Raw genomic sequence first — 14,475 nt, forward strand, 5'->3', positions numbered from 1 at the left:
AAACATTCAGAGAATGGAAAAAAAAGGGGGTGAAGAAAAGAAAAAGATAAAATAAATAAGTATTTAAAACAGAGGAAAAATAAATCAGCAGTTGAACTGTGAACCGACAAACAGGGAGGCCTTCACTAAAGACTTCAAACCTCCAAAACAAGTTAGATTTAGTTGTAGAACTCTGTAGGTAAAGTTATACAGAGGTGAAAATAGATTACACACACACCAAATCCCGGGAGAGATTGTCAACAGCCTTTAGAGTTTCAGTGAATAATGTCTGAGTGATTCAAGTGAATTCCGAGTCCAGAGAAAGTAATTTTACTACGAGGAGTACTTATCCACCATTTTAGGAAGTCCGATCAGATTCCGAAGATGACTGGATAGCCGGAAGACTTGCCACAAACGCTTCAGCTTCCCTCGCTAATTTGAACCACTTGAATTCCCCGGTATTAAACTTGATTCTTAGGTCAGCAAGATTACGAAAGGAAGGTTTGAAACCACGATCAAAAAGCACTTTCATTACGCCTTTATACTCAGCGCGCATCTTTAAGGTCTGGGGTGCAAAATCTTCCACAAAGCGAATGGTTGTATCCTGGAAAGAAAAAGAGCCTCTGCGACGTGCCTCCACAATCAGACTGTGTTTTACCTGGTATTGATGGAAACACAAGATTACTGGTCATGGACGGGTGCCCAGAATTCCGGGGGGGGACGTTAACTCTGTGTGCCCGTTCGAGCTCGGGCGGGTTTGGAAGCAGATCCTTCCCGAATATCTCACAGAGAAACTCGGCGAAAAACTTCACGGTTGACCCCTTCTCAGTTGCCTCTGGTAATCCCAGAATTCTGATGTTGCAGCGTCTGCTGCGATTTTCGAGATCCACCATTTTGGAAAGAAGTTTATTAGATTTTTCCTCTAAGCTGGAACAGAGAGTCTCCAAGTATCGAACCCGACTTTCTAAAGCTTCAGAAGTCGAATCGATGCGAGATAAGTGTTCAGCATGTTTGTCCACTTTATCGTTGATCCGATCCAGTTTCTCTTCTAACTGTTTGAAAGCGGTTTTAATTTCCTTTAAGATTTCGTCTCGGAGATTTGCAAGCGCCTCCATCGTCACGTCCGACGAGGTCGTAGTTTCTTTTCTCCCGGATTTAGAACTCTTGCTAGACATTGTAGGTTAGATATATTCACAGGCAAGTAAGAGATACCGAAATAATTCCTATCTAAGCTTTATAAAGTGGAGACATTTAGTGCAAAGGTAGCGACAGTAACGGAACAAAAGTTCGGAGCAGCTAAGCAATCGCCATCTTACCGGAAGTCTCTGGATCCGAAAATTTGCAGATGACATCAAGATTGGTGGTGTGGTGGATGGAAAAGAAGGCTATCATGGCTGCAGCAGGGTCTAGATCAACTGGAAAGATGGGCTATAAAATGGCAGGTGGAATTTAATGCGAAGTGTTGCACTTCAGTAGGATCAACCAGGGTAGGTCTTACGCAGCGAACGGTAGGATATTGAGGAGTGCAGTAGAACACAGGGATCTGGGAATACAGGTCCATAATTCATTGAAAGTGGTGTCACAGGTTGATAGGGTTGGAAAGAAAGCTTTTGGTACATTAGCCTTTATAAATCAAAGTATTGAGTACAGTAGTTAGGATGTTATGTTGAAGTTGTGCAAGAGATTGTTGAGGCCTAATTTGGAGTATTGTGTGCAGTTTTGGTCACCTACCTACAGGAGCGAAGGAAATATGGTTGAAAGACTACAGAGAAGATTTACAAGGATATTGCCATATATGGAGGACCTGAGTTATATGGAAAGATTGAATAGTTAGGAACTTTATCCCTTAGAACATAGAAAATTGAGAGAAGATTTAATAGAGATATACAAAATTATGAATGGATATAGATAGGGTAAATGCAAATCAGATCTTCACATAACTCCTCAAACTGGATAAAGAAAACCCAATTAAATAACACAAAACATTATACTTGTTTGTTTAGTTATTGAGAAAAATGATCCATTATTACATATATTTGTTGGGAAAAGGTATGTGAACCTCTGGGGTAATGCCTTCTTCAAAAGCTATTTGGATTTGGGTGTTCCAATCAATAAGATGAGATTGGAGGTGTGGGTTGTAGAGGTGCCCTGCTACATAAAAAAGACATACAAAGTCAGGTTACTGACAGCCTGCTCTTCTCCAGAAAGATCTGTTTATGTACACCATGCCACAATCAAAAGAACTTTCAGAGGACCTTAGAAGACAAATTGTAGAGATGCATGAAGCTGGAAAAGGCTATTAAAGCATTTCTAAAGACTTGATTGTTCCTCAGTCCACAGTTTCAAAAATTGTCTACAAGTAGAGGAAACTCAGTAATGTTGATACTCTCCGTAGGAGTGGGCATCCTGCAAAGATCACACCAACAGCACAAGGTGCAATGCTGAAGGAGGTGAAAAAGAACCCAAGGGTAACAGTAAAAGACCTGCAGAGATCTCTAGAACTTGCTAAAGTCTCTTTTCATGTGTCCACTATAAGAAAAACACTGAACAAGAATGGAGTTCATCAAAGGACACCGTGGAGGAAACCACTTCTCTCTAAAAGAAAAACATTGCTGTATGTCTCAAGTTTGCAAAAGACCACTGGGATGCTCTACAATGCTTTTGGGAGAATGTTCTGTGGACAGATGAGCCAGAAGTTGAACTTTTTGGCAGAAATGCATATTGCTATGTCTTGGAGGAAATAGGGCACTGCATACCAGCAACAAAACCTCATCCCAACTGTGAAGCATGGTGGAAGAAACATCTTTGCTGCCTCAGGGTCTGGATAGCTTGCAATTGTTGGAACACTGAATTCAAAATTGTATCAAGACATTTTACAGGAGAATGTCAGGGTAGCAGTCCTTCACCTGATGCTTAATTGAAGCTGGATAATGAAACAAGAAATGATCCGAAAGATAAGAGTAAATTAACAACAGAATGGTTGAAAAAGAAGAAAATCTGTGTTTTGGAATGGCTGAGTCAAAGTCCTGACCTTAATCCTATAGAAATATTGTGGAGGGGCCTGAAGCAAGCAGTTCATGCAAGGAAGCCCACCAACATCCCAGGGTTGAAGCAGTTTTGAAAGGAGGAATGGCCTGAAATTCCTCCAAGCCCATGTGCAGAACTGATCAACAGTTACTAGAAAGGTCTGGTTGAATTTATTGCTATACAAAGGGGGTCACACCAGTTACTGAGAGCAAAGGTTCACATACTTTTTCTAACAAATACATATAATATTAGATCATTATCTTTATCTAGTTTTAGGACGTGTGAAGATCTAATCACATTTCAGGTCATATTTATGCAGAAATAGAGAAAATTCTATAGGGTTCACAAACTTTCTAGCACCACTGCAATTGGATGTTGGAAGAATGTAGAATCATGGACACATACAGCACAGAAACAGACCCATAAGCCCACCGAGACTATGCTGACCATTAAGCACGTGTTTATGTTACCCTACATTAATCTTATTTTTTTAAATTTTCCCCACATTATCATCGTTAAGTTCTGCTGCTCCCCTGCAAAGCAGGGGCAATTTACAGTGGCAAATTAACCTACAAACTGGCATGAAATTTGAATGTAGGAGGAAACCAGCGCACGCAGGGGAAACCCACATGATGACAGAGAAAACATGCAAACTCCCCTGAGCAGTCCCAGAGATCAGGTCTGAGCCTGAGTTTCCTGCACTGTGCAGCAGCCATTCCACAAGATGCTCCACTGTACCAGTCTACCTTGTTACTTATTATCTATTTAACATCATCAATTATTCTAAACATGAATTTCAAAATATTTATCACGTAAACTTTTTTTAGGATTTGGAAGCTTTAAAGAGGGTGCAGGGGATATTTACCAGGATGCTGTCTGAAATAGAGAGCATGTCTTACAAGTCGAGCTAGATACATCAGGGACATATAAAAATCACTTAGATAGGCACATGGATAATAGAAAAATGGACTACGCCGAAGGAAAAGGTTGGATTGAACCCTAGAATAGGTTATACGGTCGGCACAACATCATGGCCGAAGGGGCTGTACTGTGCTGTAATGTTCTGTAGTTTATGATAATGCTGTTTTTAACAGATTCCAAGTGTTCAAAGTTTGCAGATGTCTTGACATTTACTAATGTTCAATGTCTCAGAGAGCAGTGACAGGCTTGACAGCTGGAGAGCCAGGTGCTTGGGTCTGACTGGCAATCAAAGCTTTGTTGTGAGTTCATGCAGCTGCCTGAACTAACACGACGCCTTTGCTGCTCTAGGTCCTGCCAAAGTGCTGGGTGTGAGGTGGAAGCATTATGGTCAGGAGAGGAGACTCATGATAATGGATCAAAGAAAATCAGTCCAAATATTACAGATGTAAAGCCACATTACATCATGGTGCAACAGGCTGGACCCTTTCTTGCAAATTAATGAAAGCATTGCTCTTCCATGTTTGCAGGTAATTAAATAGCAACCACTCTTTTTTGTGTCAAATTTCAATTTACAATAGCAGCGCAGAAATACCAAGGAGAGGAAATGAATAATAATCTTAATATTCTCAGTGAAAAAAAATCTCCATTTAGAGCTCTAATGAAGGTCCTTAACTTTCTTTGACCAGCTCTGTTTCTATTTTGGATTTCTGAATCTATTTTGTTTCACTACTAGCTTGGAGCAGGTTTGACTTTTGCCCCTGCTGTTAAAGCTATTTTCCTGGTTTCAGAATGATGATAAGCCAAATGCTTTTCTGTTTTTCTCTCTCTGGCAACAAGCTGAAGCAATGCAGAACGTGCAAGTCTCCAAGGAGTACAAGTTCTCCAGCAATGAGATATATTGAAAACATGCATACATACAAAACAAGAAGGACGCTCAGTCCTGTGAACTAATACCATATTCCAACATCTTTAGGAACTAAGTTGATGGATGGGGTGATTGTTTTCTCTCTAGATAAATGAATTTGGATAATCTCATCCAAATATCTAATGATCCTTGTGGTGAGATCATAGCAGAGACTAGGAAAAGAAAACAGTAAAATTTCAGAACTGGCTGCTCTGCTTAAGCTATATTTAAGACAAACTGTTTAAAGAGAGGTTCAGGAATTTTTATGGACATTTATAAAAATATGCATGACTGACAGGAAGCCTCTACCACCAGTCAAGTATTTTGGGAATTCACAGCAGGCCTACCCACAATTTTCCATCTAGTGAAACAACAACAAATGGACAGGAAACTGTAATTGTTAGGTTTACATTAAACTCAGTGAAGCTGCCAACCAATACACACATTCAGAAATTCTGCCCCTTTGCTTTGCATTGAGCTAATGCAATGTTTGGTCTGTGAACAGTTTCTGTTGATACGGTTGACATTATTCAATTCAATAAGCACTGTAAAAGAGATTAAGATACCACCTATCCAGGAAACAGCCCTTGCATCTAATTTTACCTAATGCTGTAAACATACATTAAAGATAGCTTTAATTTTTCTGCTTGAATAAAATCAGTAAAATGCTGGATCTTGCCTTTATAAAAGAAAATAATGTTACTGATGAACAGGGCAGCTAACCAATTTATTACCTCATCATTCAGATTACTACAATGTTAACAGTTTGAGTATATTCATTTTCAAGCCCCTAATCTCACTGCTACTGCAAAAATACAAAGACTTCTCTGAAACTACTTTTTTGGGATTAGGTTAAGTAAAATTGATCTATTATTTCTGTTTTCATTGCAGGTTTTCAGGATCTGCAGTTCTTGCTTTTCCATTACGTGATTGGGAAATCATGGGAAGGATTTTAAACTTTGAGAAGTTATGAGGATGGGGTAAGCACCCAGACTTTCTCAAAGCAAATAACTTGTTTAAAAATATTAACAATGAACCATCACTGTTTAGAACATGGAGATGCAGTATTCTAATACAGGGTCTTGACCTAAAATATTGACTATCCCTCTGCCTCCACATTGCTGAGTTTCTCCAAGTACTGTTTAGAACATTGTATCTTTGCTATTTAGGGAAGGCTAAAACTCTTAACAAAATTCAAAACTGACTTCAGAAGAACTCATACCACACTCTACATGGGTGACATGGCAGTGGAAACTGCAAGCAGCTTCAGATTCCAGGGAGTGTGTACAACCTCTCATGGTCTCAGAGCACAGTTAAGAAAGCTCATCACCGTCTCTACTTTCTGAGGAGGCTGAAGGTAGCCGGACTTTGCACATCCATATGCATGCCCTTCTAGAGAACATCACTGCATGGTATGGAAACTGCACTATGGTGGACAGAAAAGCTCTACAACACCTAGTCAAAATTGCCCAATGCATCACCAGCACCAGCCTGCCCGCCATCAAGGACATATATATAGTAAGGTGCTGGAAAAGGACCAGTAATATCATGAAAGATCCCACCCACTCTGCTCATGGTCTGTTTATCCCACTCCCATCAGGGAAGAGGCATAGCATCCAAACCAGGAACACCAAACTGACAGACTTAAAAATAGTTACTTTTTCCAAGGCATAAGATTGATCAACACCTCTAATTCCACTACTACTATATTATTCCCTGTCAGTCACCTTATGCTTCATTCTCTCTCTCTCTCTCTCTCTCTCTCTCTCTCTGTCTCATATATATATACACACACACAGACACACACTATCTTATGTTTTTATATTTATTGTGTTTTATTATAATTGTGCCTCCTCTGATCAGGATTAACAAGTATTTCATTCTTTACTCTTGTGTACAAGAAATTACATTAAACAATCCTGAGCCTTGAAAAGATTTTTTTTCTTACTGTTTAGAAGGCTGACTGAGACAATGTCCATTCAAAGATAGGAAATATGTTTAAAGGTAAAGCACTTGCTGAAGTAGGCCTTGGAGATCTAAGAAACTATAAAATATCATTATAGCAGTAACTGCTGCAAGCAAATTGCTACTTACCCAAATAAAATAATGAGAAGAGAAAGACAGGCACAAAGAAAGAAAGACTAGAATTACAGCAATTAGACCAACAAAGGGTAAAACAAGATAAGTATTAGGTTGGAGACACAAGAGGCTACAGATGCTGAAATGTGGAGCAAAAATTGATCAGCTGTAGGAACTCAAGCAACACACACAAAATGCTGGAGCAGCACTGGGGCTCCACAGGGGACTGTCCTGTCTCCCTTTCTCTTCACCATCTACACCTCGGACTTCAGCTACATCACAGAGTCTTGCCATCTTCAGAAGTTTTCTGATGACTCTGCATCAGCAAGGGAGATGAGGCTGAGTACAGGGCTACGGTGGGAACCTTTGTCACATGGTGTGAGCAGAATCATCTGCAGCTTAATGTGAAAAAGACTAAGGAGCTGGTGGTGGACCTGAGGAGGGCTAAGGCACTGGTGACCCCTGTTTCCATCCAAGGGGTCAGTGTGGATATGGTGGAGGATTACAAATATCTGGGGATATGAATCGACAATAAACTGGACTGGTCAAAGAACACTGAGGCTGTCTACAAGAAGGGTCAGAGTCATCTCCATTTCCTGAGGAGACTGAGATCCTTTAACATCTGCTGGATGATGCTGAGGATGTTCTACGAGTCTGTGGTGGCCAGTGCTATCATGTTTGCTGTTGTGTGCTGGGGCAACAGGCTGAGGGTAGCAGACACCAACAGAATTAACAAACTCATTCGCAAGACCAGTGATGTTGTGGGGGTGGAACTGGACTCTCTGATGGTGGTGTCTGAAAAGAGGATGCTGTCCAAGTTGCATGCCATCTCGGACAATGACTCCCATCCACTCCATAATGTACTGGTTAGGCACAGGAGTACATTCAGCCAGAGACTCATTCCACCAAGATGCAACACTGTGAGCATCATAGGAAGTCATTCCTGCCTGTGGGCATCAAACTTTACAACTCCTCCCTCGGAGTGTCAGACACCCTGAGCCAATAGGCTGGTCCTGGACTTATTTCCACTTGGCATAATTTACTTACTATTATTTAATTATTTCTGGTTTTATTTTGCTATATTTCTACTCTGTTCTTGGTTGGTGCAACTGTAATGAAACCCAGTTTCCCTCGGGATCAATAAAGTATGTCTGTCTGTCTGAACTCAGTAGGCCAGGCAGTACCTATGGAAAAGAGAAAACAGTTGACTTGTCGGACTGAGACCCTTCATCAGGACGATTTGTCCTGATCATGTCCCAATGAAGGGTCTCGGCCCGAAATATCGACAGTACTCTTTTCCATAGATGCTTCCTGGCCTGCTGAGTTCCTCCTGCATTTTGTGTGTGTTGCTTGGATTTTTTAGTATCTACGGTTTCTTTTGTTTGCTGTAGGAACTGAATGGGTCGGACAGCATCCGTGAAATTTAGTGAAACTGAACATTTCTGGTCTTGACCCTTCATCTGAGATGGTAGTATCAAAAATCATGAATTATCTAGTTGTTCATTTGAACATTTATGCCCACCAATTACACTCCCGAAGCTTTGATTTTCTCCAGTGAGAACAAATCAACCATTTATTTCGAAATGAGACTCTACACCCTGTACAGATGGTTGTGTTTCAGTGATTACCCTTCACAGACCATATCACTCACCTACTGGTACTGTGGATGTGGTCATAACCAAATCTGACGCTGTTCTCAGCCCCGCAGCAATGACTGTCAATAACCAGTGGTTTGGTTGATTACACACTCCCTAACTCAAAGGGTACAGAATAATAGAGAAATTCTGCAGATGCTGAAAATCCAAGCAACACACACAAAATGCTGGAGGAATTTAGCAAGCCAGGCAGCATCTATGGATAAAAAGTACAATCGACGATTCAACCAAGACCCTCCAGCATTTTTATTGGGTACTGAATAATCACTGTTTCAGATAAAATCATCTCATTGCAGACAACAGTCAAATTTTCCAGTGTTCTTTACCTGACATTAACATTCTTTCCTGACTTGTACTCAATTATAACTTCTGTCTCTGCTGTGACTGCCGTCTCTAAACACCATTACAGACAGAGATGTTTAAAGTAATTATAGCTTGGAACTCAGACATGGCACTGAAATTAAAGAGCCATCCTTAGCTTTCATATCACACCCACAAAAATGTTTTTATTCTTCCCTCAATCGAACAATATGCTTACTGTTCTCAGGGCTCTGTAACTACTCGCATCAGGCTCCCTTACCATGTTAAAATCTCTGCTATTTGATTAGAATCATGTGTGATATCAGGTTCAAGAATGGGACAGGAAATACCATTTTTTGCGCAACTGCAGCAGGCTTTCGTTCTCCAAACCCCTTCGCCAACATGCAATGAGCATTATTGCATCCAATCGTGTCTTGGGCACACAAAGGAACAGTATTTCACAGAGGTGACATTTTTCATGTTAAATGTTATTGCAATAAAAATGATCCAAGCTATTTGAAGATCGACCCTATTAGTGACCTCCAGTTATGCTTTTAACTATTTAGCCGTAGTGCTGGTAAGTGGGGTTATTTAGGATTGTACATAATGGTCAACACAGGCAACTGAAGAACCCTTTTCTGCACCTTATGACTCCGACTTTCATACTATTCGTAAGTTATTCAGAACGCGCCTTAAACGTCATTTGACAAAACTAAATTCTGCCATTATACTAACAGTAAAAGCCTGACATTTATTACACGCCACTTGACAACAATTTATTCCTAATTTTAAAGAGAAAATGCTGCGTCTATACCCTCGACAGATCCACAGGTTAAAAATAGCGTGTAACTGAGCTCGACACATCAGATGGCCCGGAGTTTGGTTCCGAGCTGAACCAGAGATGGATTCTACCATCCAGGACTTAATCGGTTATGGCGACTGATTTTTAGGCACCTTCCCAAGAAAGCGTCCAAATGCATTGCCTTACACAAGGTAACTGCTGTCTGTGAATGAGACCACGAAGGATGAAGCGGCTGCGTGGACCCATTGAAGCTTGGTATTCATGAAAGGAAATCGATTAAAAATTGCAAAATTATTCTGGATACTGGATGAAGAATTCCACCTGCAAACTTCTGTAAACTTCTCAATAATTCTTTTTTTCAGTTTTTCAACCTTTCCAATTTACGTTTACATCTATTTTTATCCGCTGAATAACAGAAACTGTGAGCCTGTAATATGCTTGGCCTTCAACTACAGAGCAAGTTCCTAAATTCCGCGGAGCTGTTTTCTGAATGTGAAATTAATGAAACATATGGAACACAGCAGAGGTACTTACACAGCAATGTCAGTTATCAAACTTGGAACAGCAATTAGACTTTAAATTTGATTTACATTACCAACAGTGCCATTACTTCTTCCAGGCGCTGCTCTTTAATGGAGAGAAAAATAAACTGCGAATCACAGTGGATAAAACCCCAGGAACTTCTCAAAATGGCACGCGAAAGCTCTACGCTTCTGCCCGAGCTGACACAGAGGTCATCACTCTGCTCCGGGCTACAGCGACTGAGGCAGACCGCACATTACAGACAGCGGTGGCAGGCAGACAGGCTTCCAACGAAATGTCTGAAGGAAAAACACATCCTTTAACAAAACATATATTTAATTGCGGGGGTATTATCTTCCCGCAGGCAAATCTAAAAACATTCAATTAACTCAGTTATGTTCTCTCTTCCTGTTTTCTCGAGTTCCAGTCCTTCATTTGAAATACCCCGTGTTTAATCAAAACATCATAACAGTGAACGCTTAGTTTTTTGGCTTGTTCTTCACGGTGACGGTGCAGGCACTTTCCGAAAGTGACTGACAGTCCACGGGGCACATTGATTTGCAACGGTGAGAAATACGGTTGGTTGCTTAGCCAGACAGTTTAACAAAGAAATAAGTTGAAGAGTTCGCTGTCAGGGGTTTGCTACTTTCATCTGAAACTGGGGGAAAACTGCTGGCTGAAAAGACACGGTGCTGGATTGTGGGAAGCGCACAATAAAGGAAGTTAACAGCCTCCCAAAAAAAAAGTTAGGCACTGTGAGGTCTCCTGAGAGTCCAGGCCGTGTAGAGCAATGGGGAGGTTTAATTTGGCGCTCTTGTCTGGAGCTTGTTTTATTCTGTTTTGTAGCTAAAGCATCAGCACAATCTGTCCTCCGAAGCTAGCCGGTGTATTCACTGAAGCGGACGAGTACATTAATGAGCTTATTGATCTGTCATACACTCCTCCACTGAAAATCTGATCTTAAATACCAACAGCGTTCTTTAAAATCAGTTGTAAAATGAGCGGTGTAACTTACCTTTCTCGGTCTTTATTAATTCTGCAATGGGAAGAGGCGGTAATCTGGTTGTCAGATAAACAGATTTCTGGACTCCCAGTAGTTTAAGCACGAATTACACCGATGAGGAATGTAAATTTAACAGCTAAGATAAATATGGACGTTATATTTTATCTAAAAAGAGCTAGACTCAGGAATGGTGACCTTGTTACAATTTTATTGATGTAGAAGCCCACTTGATTCTTATGCTGTGTTTCCTTACCTGGTCTGACCCATTTGCGACATCTCACCCACTATTGAAATTAACTGTCAACAGATTAATCCTCAATTCCAGACAATTGGAAGTGGGCAATAAACGTCAGAGACTCACAGTGAGATAAAGCACAGAATCAGGCCCTTTGACCCACCAAGTCCACTTGTCAGGGGTAATGGTAAGGGCAAATACATTAGGTCCATTCAAAGGGCTCAATAGGCAGGTGGATGAAAGAATGAAGGGCTATGTGGGAGGGAAGGGTTAGAGTAGGTTAAACAGTTGGCACGTTCATAGGTTGAAAGGCCTGTACTGCATTGTAATCTTCTATGTTCTAACGTTCTTAGGGACTGGATGTACTTATACCTTGGAAAAAAACATGGACCTATTGGGGATACTAAGATTAGTTTTATTCAGGGGAGGTCCTGTCAAAGAAATTCCACTGAGTTTTTTGAGGAAGTGATTGAAGAAGACTGGGTAGTGGATGTTGTCTAAATATCACTAAAGCTATTGACAAGGTCCCTCAAAGTAGATTGGTCTAAAAGATTAAGGTGTTAGCTGGATGAAAAAATAGCATGGTCATACAGGTATAGGCATGTTTTTTTCATGACGAATGTGATTCAGATGAAAAAGTATGCAGTCTGATTAATAAGTGTGCAGATGTCACTAATGTTGGAGGGATTGTGGATGATGATGAAGGTTGTCAAAGGATAGAGCAGGATATAGATCAGGTGGAAAACTAGGAAACAAAAATTGCAGATGGATTTTATCCAGGGAAGTTTGAGGTGATGCCAGGGTAAGGGGATTGGATGGCATGAGTGGTTCAGGTAGTCAAGTGGAGAGTGGTCACTTGCTGGGGCCAACACATAGACAGGTTGGGCTGTTTACATGCAGTTTCACTCTGTGACTCCAGCATAACACTATTACAGTGCCATTGATCAGGTTTAGCTCTGCCACTGTCTGTAAGGAGTTTGCATGTTCTCCCTATAACCACGTGGGTTTCCTCTGTGTGCCTTGATTTCCCCCCACATTCCAAAGATGTATGAGTCAGTAAATTAATTGAACAAATGAACACGGTGCGGGGTGGGGAAGGGCAGCGTGGCCTCATTGGGCTGGAAGGGCCTGCTACCATACCATATCTTTAAATAAATATATATAAACTGATTGGCCGCTCAAGAGATATGGTTTGCAATGTGATATGACCGTGAGACATATACATCAGTCAATCAGAAGACATTGGAGGTATGTTAATTGATCTACAGTACATCAAAGAGACAGCACTGGCTAAGTTACTTGCATGATTATAATTGAGATCAAGGAAGCTTTCAGACTGAACTGATTTTGTTACCTAGTGCATCAAACGTAGTCATGGGCATATTTGCTCTTACAATAATTGAAATATTTATGTATTCAGAGAACCAGTCCTCTGAAGACCAGTTCTTGGTCTTCAGAAGCTTTTAGATCATTGATGTGAATTATTTTGTCCCAGCAGAAATGTTTGAACATTAGGAAGTGTCGCCCTTTGTAGATATATATCTCAATGGCAGCACTGTCAGACTCAAAATATTGAAGGAAACAATGTCATTTTAGCTTTTGAAATTGTAAGGAATCGCCTGCTGTTGCCTTTGTTCTTAAGAATGTAAAATCTTGATAACTTTGAGTCTTCCTCCAAGAGGATGCCTGTTTGTCACAATGAATGAAGACCATTTATGTCAATAGTTTCAGTATCTCCAGTGACTCAGGTCCCATTCACACCAGAGAAGTGTCAGAAATGATCCAAATGAATTTAAAGGTAGAGTGGAAGTTGGTGACATAATGTGATAAAAGTAACAAGTCCCACACAAATTTAAGCAGTAACCCCAATATGGCCATCAATATAGCTGAAATAGAATTAGGGGCGGGTTACCAGATTAGTTTGGTATATGGATTGTTTCACATGGTTAAAAAAAAAGACAGGCATAGTTAGGTCCCAAGTGAGTGCATTTGGCTATATCTTTGACTAGTTGAAAGTGGAAGTAATTGAAAGAGAAACTGTTGCAGATGAGAATAAGTTTTGCCAGTTAGTTGAAACTGCTGCTAAAAGGGAACTTTCGTCGGTCCAGATAAAGAAAAAGAGAACTAAAACATTCTTGATAGGAGGATAGAGATGTTATGAAGACTGGACATCCATGGCTAAGATGTGGCAGTGGAGGCTAGGGATTTAGAAGTGGTTAAAATGCTCTTGAGCTTAAGAGGTGTCCTAGCTATTGGTGGGAAGGGATTGGATAAAGGGAGACATGACATGATAAGTTTGATGAGGTAAAAATAGGTTGAAACAAAGGGTCTGTTAAGATAGTCCTGTTAGTGGATCTTGTGTAGGGGAAACAGGGAATGAATGGTTTGGGTACCGTCAGACTATGGAGGGGACTCCTGATGTGACGAGATCTCTAACTTTGTACGAGACAGTGGCATGATAATCATTGATAGTTCATGGTCCATGGAAGGTACAAGGTATCTGAGAGTTATTACCTGGCTCTGCAAGGAGGTGGTCAGTCTACCAGACTACAATGGCACAGTTCTTTTCTGTGGGTTTGATGATGATGATGATGGGATTGACATCAAGTGACTGGATTGCCACATATTCAGAGTGGGCTAGGTTGGAGTGGGGAAGGGGTTTGGAGAAGTCAACTTGGTTGATGTCACATTAGCAATTGGAAATGAAAAGTTGAAGAGAGGATAAAAGGCCAGAGGAGGGTTTCCATGAGGGAGACTGTGGAGATGCAAGAAAGGGTTGTCAATGTGGGGGTATCCTTGCTAAAGAAATAACTTCAGAAGTGGAGGCAATGGAAGAAAGAGCTCAACATCAAGTCAGAGACAAAACTTGTTGAGTTGCAGCTATAGGCATGGGGGAAAAAGATGAGACTTCTGCAGAGGAAAGACTGCTCAGTGTCAGAGAGGGGTGTTTGGAGAGGGAGATAGGAGAGGAGGAACGGTGAAGACAACACAGGGTTTGAAGCTGGGGTGAGGGAACAGATCAGAAAGGGGCAATAGGAAAGAGGGCTC

The 14,475-nt window shown here is 40.9% G+C and overlaps 1 protein-coding gene across 1 annotated transcript in view; it reads right to left on the bottom strand.

The window, feature by feature from the left end:
- Nucleotides 1-10,885, bottom strand: part of LOC140730121 (stonin-1-like) — a 149,763-nt gene extending 138,878 nt beyond the window's left edge. Inside the window, exon 1 of the mRNA XM_073050257.1 lies at nt 10,263-10,885. The gene's annotated coding sequence lies outside the window, so the exon portion shown is untranslated. The remainder of the gene's footprint in view (nt 1-10,262) is intronic.
- Between the last annotated feature and the right edge of the window lie 3,590 nt (nt 10,886-14,475).

Source organism: Hemitrygon akajei, chromosome 7 (assembly GCF_048418815.1).
Source record: "Hemitrygon akajei chromosome 7, sHemAka1.3, whole genome shotgun sequence".
In the NCBI taxonomy this organism is placed as follows: Eukaryota; Metazoa; Chordata; class Chondrichthyes; order Myliobatiformes; family Dasyatidae; genus Hemitrygon; species Hemitrygon akajei.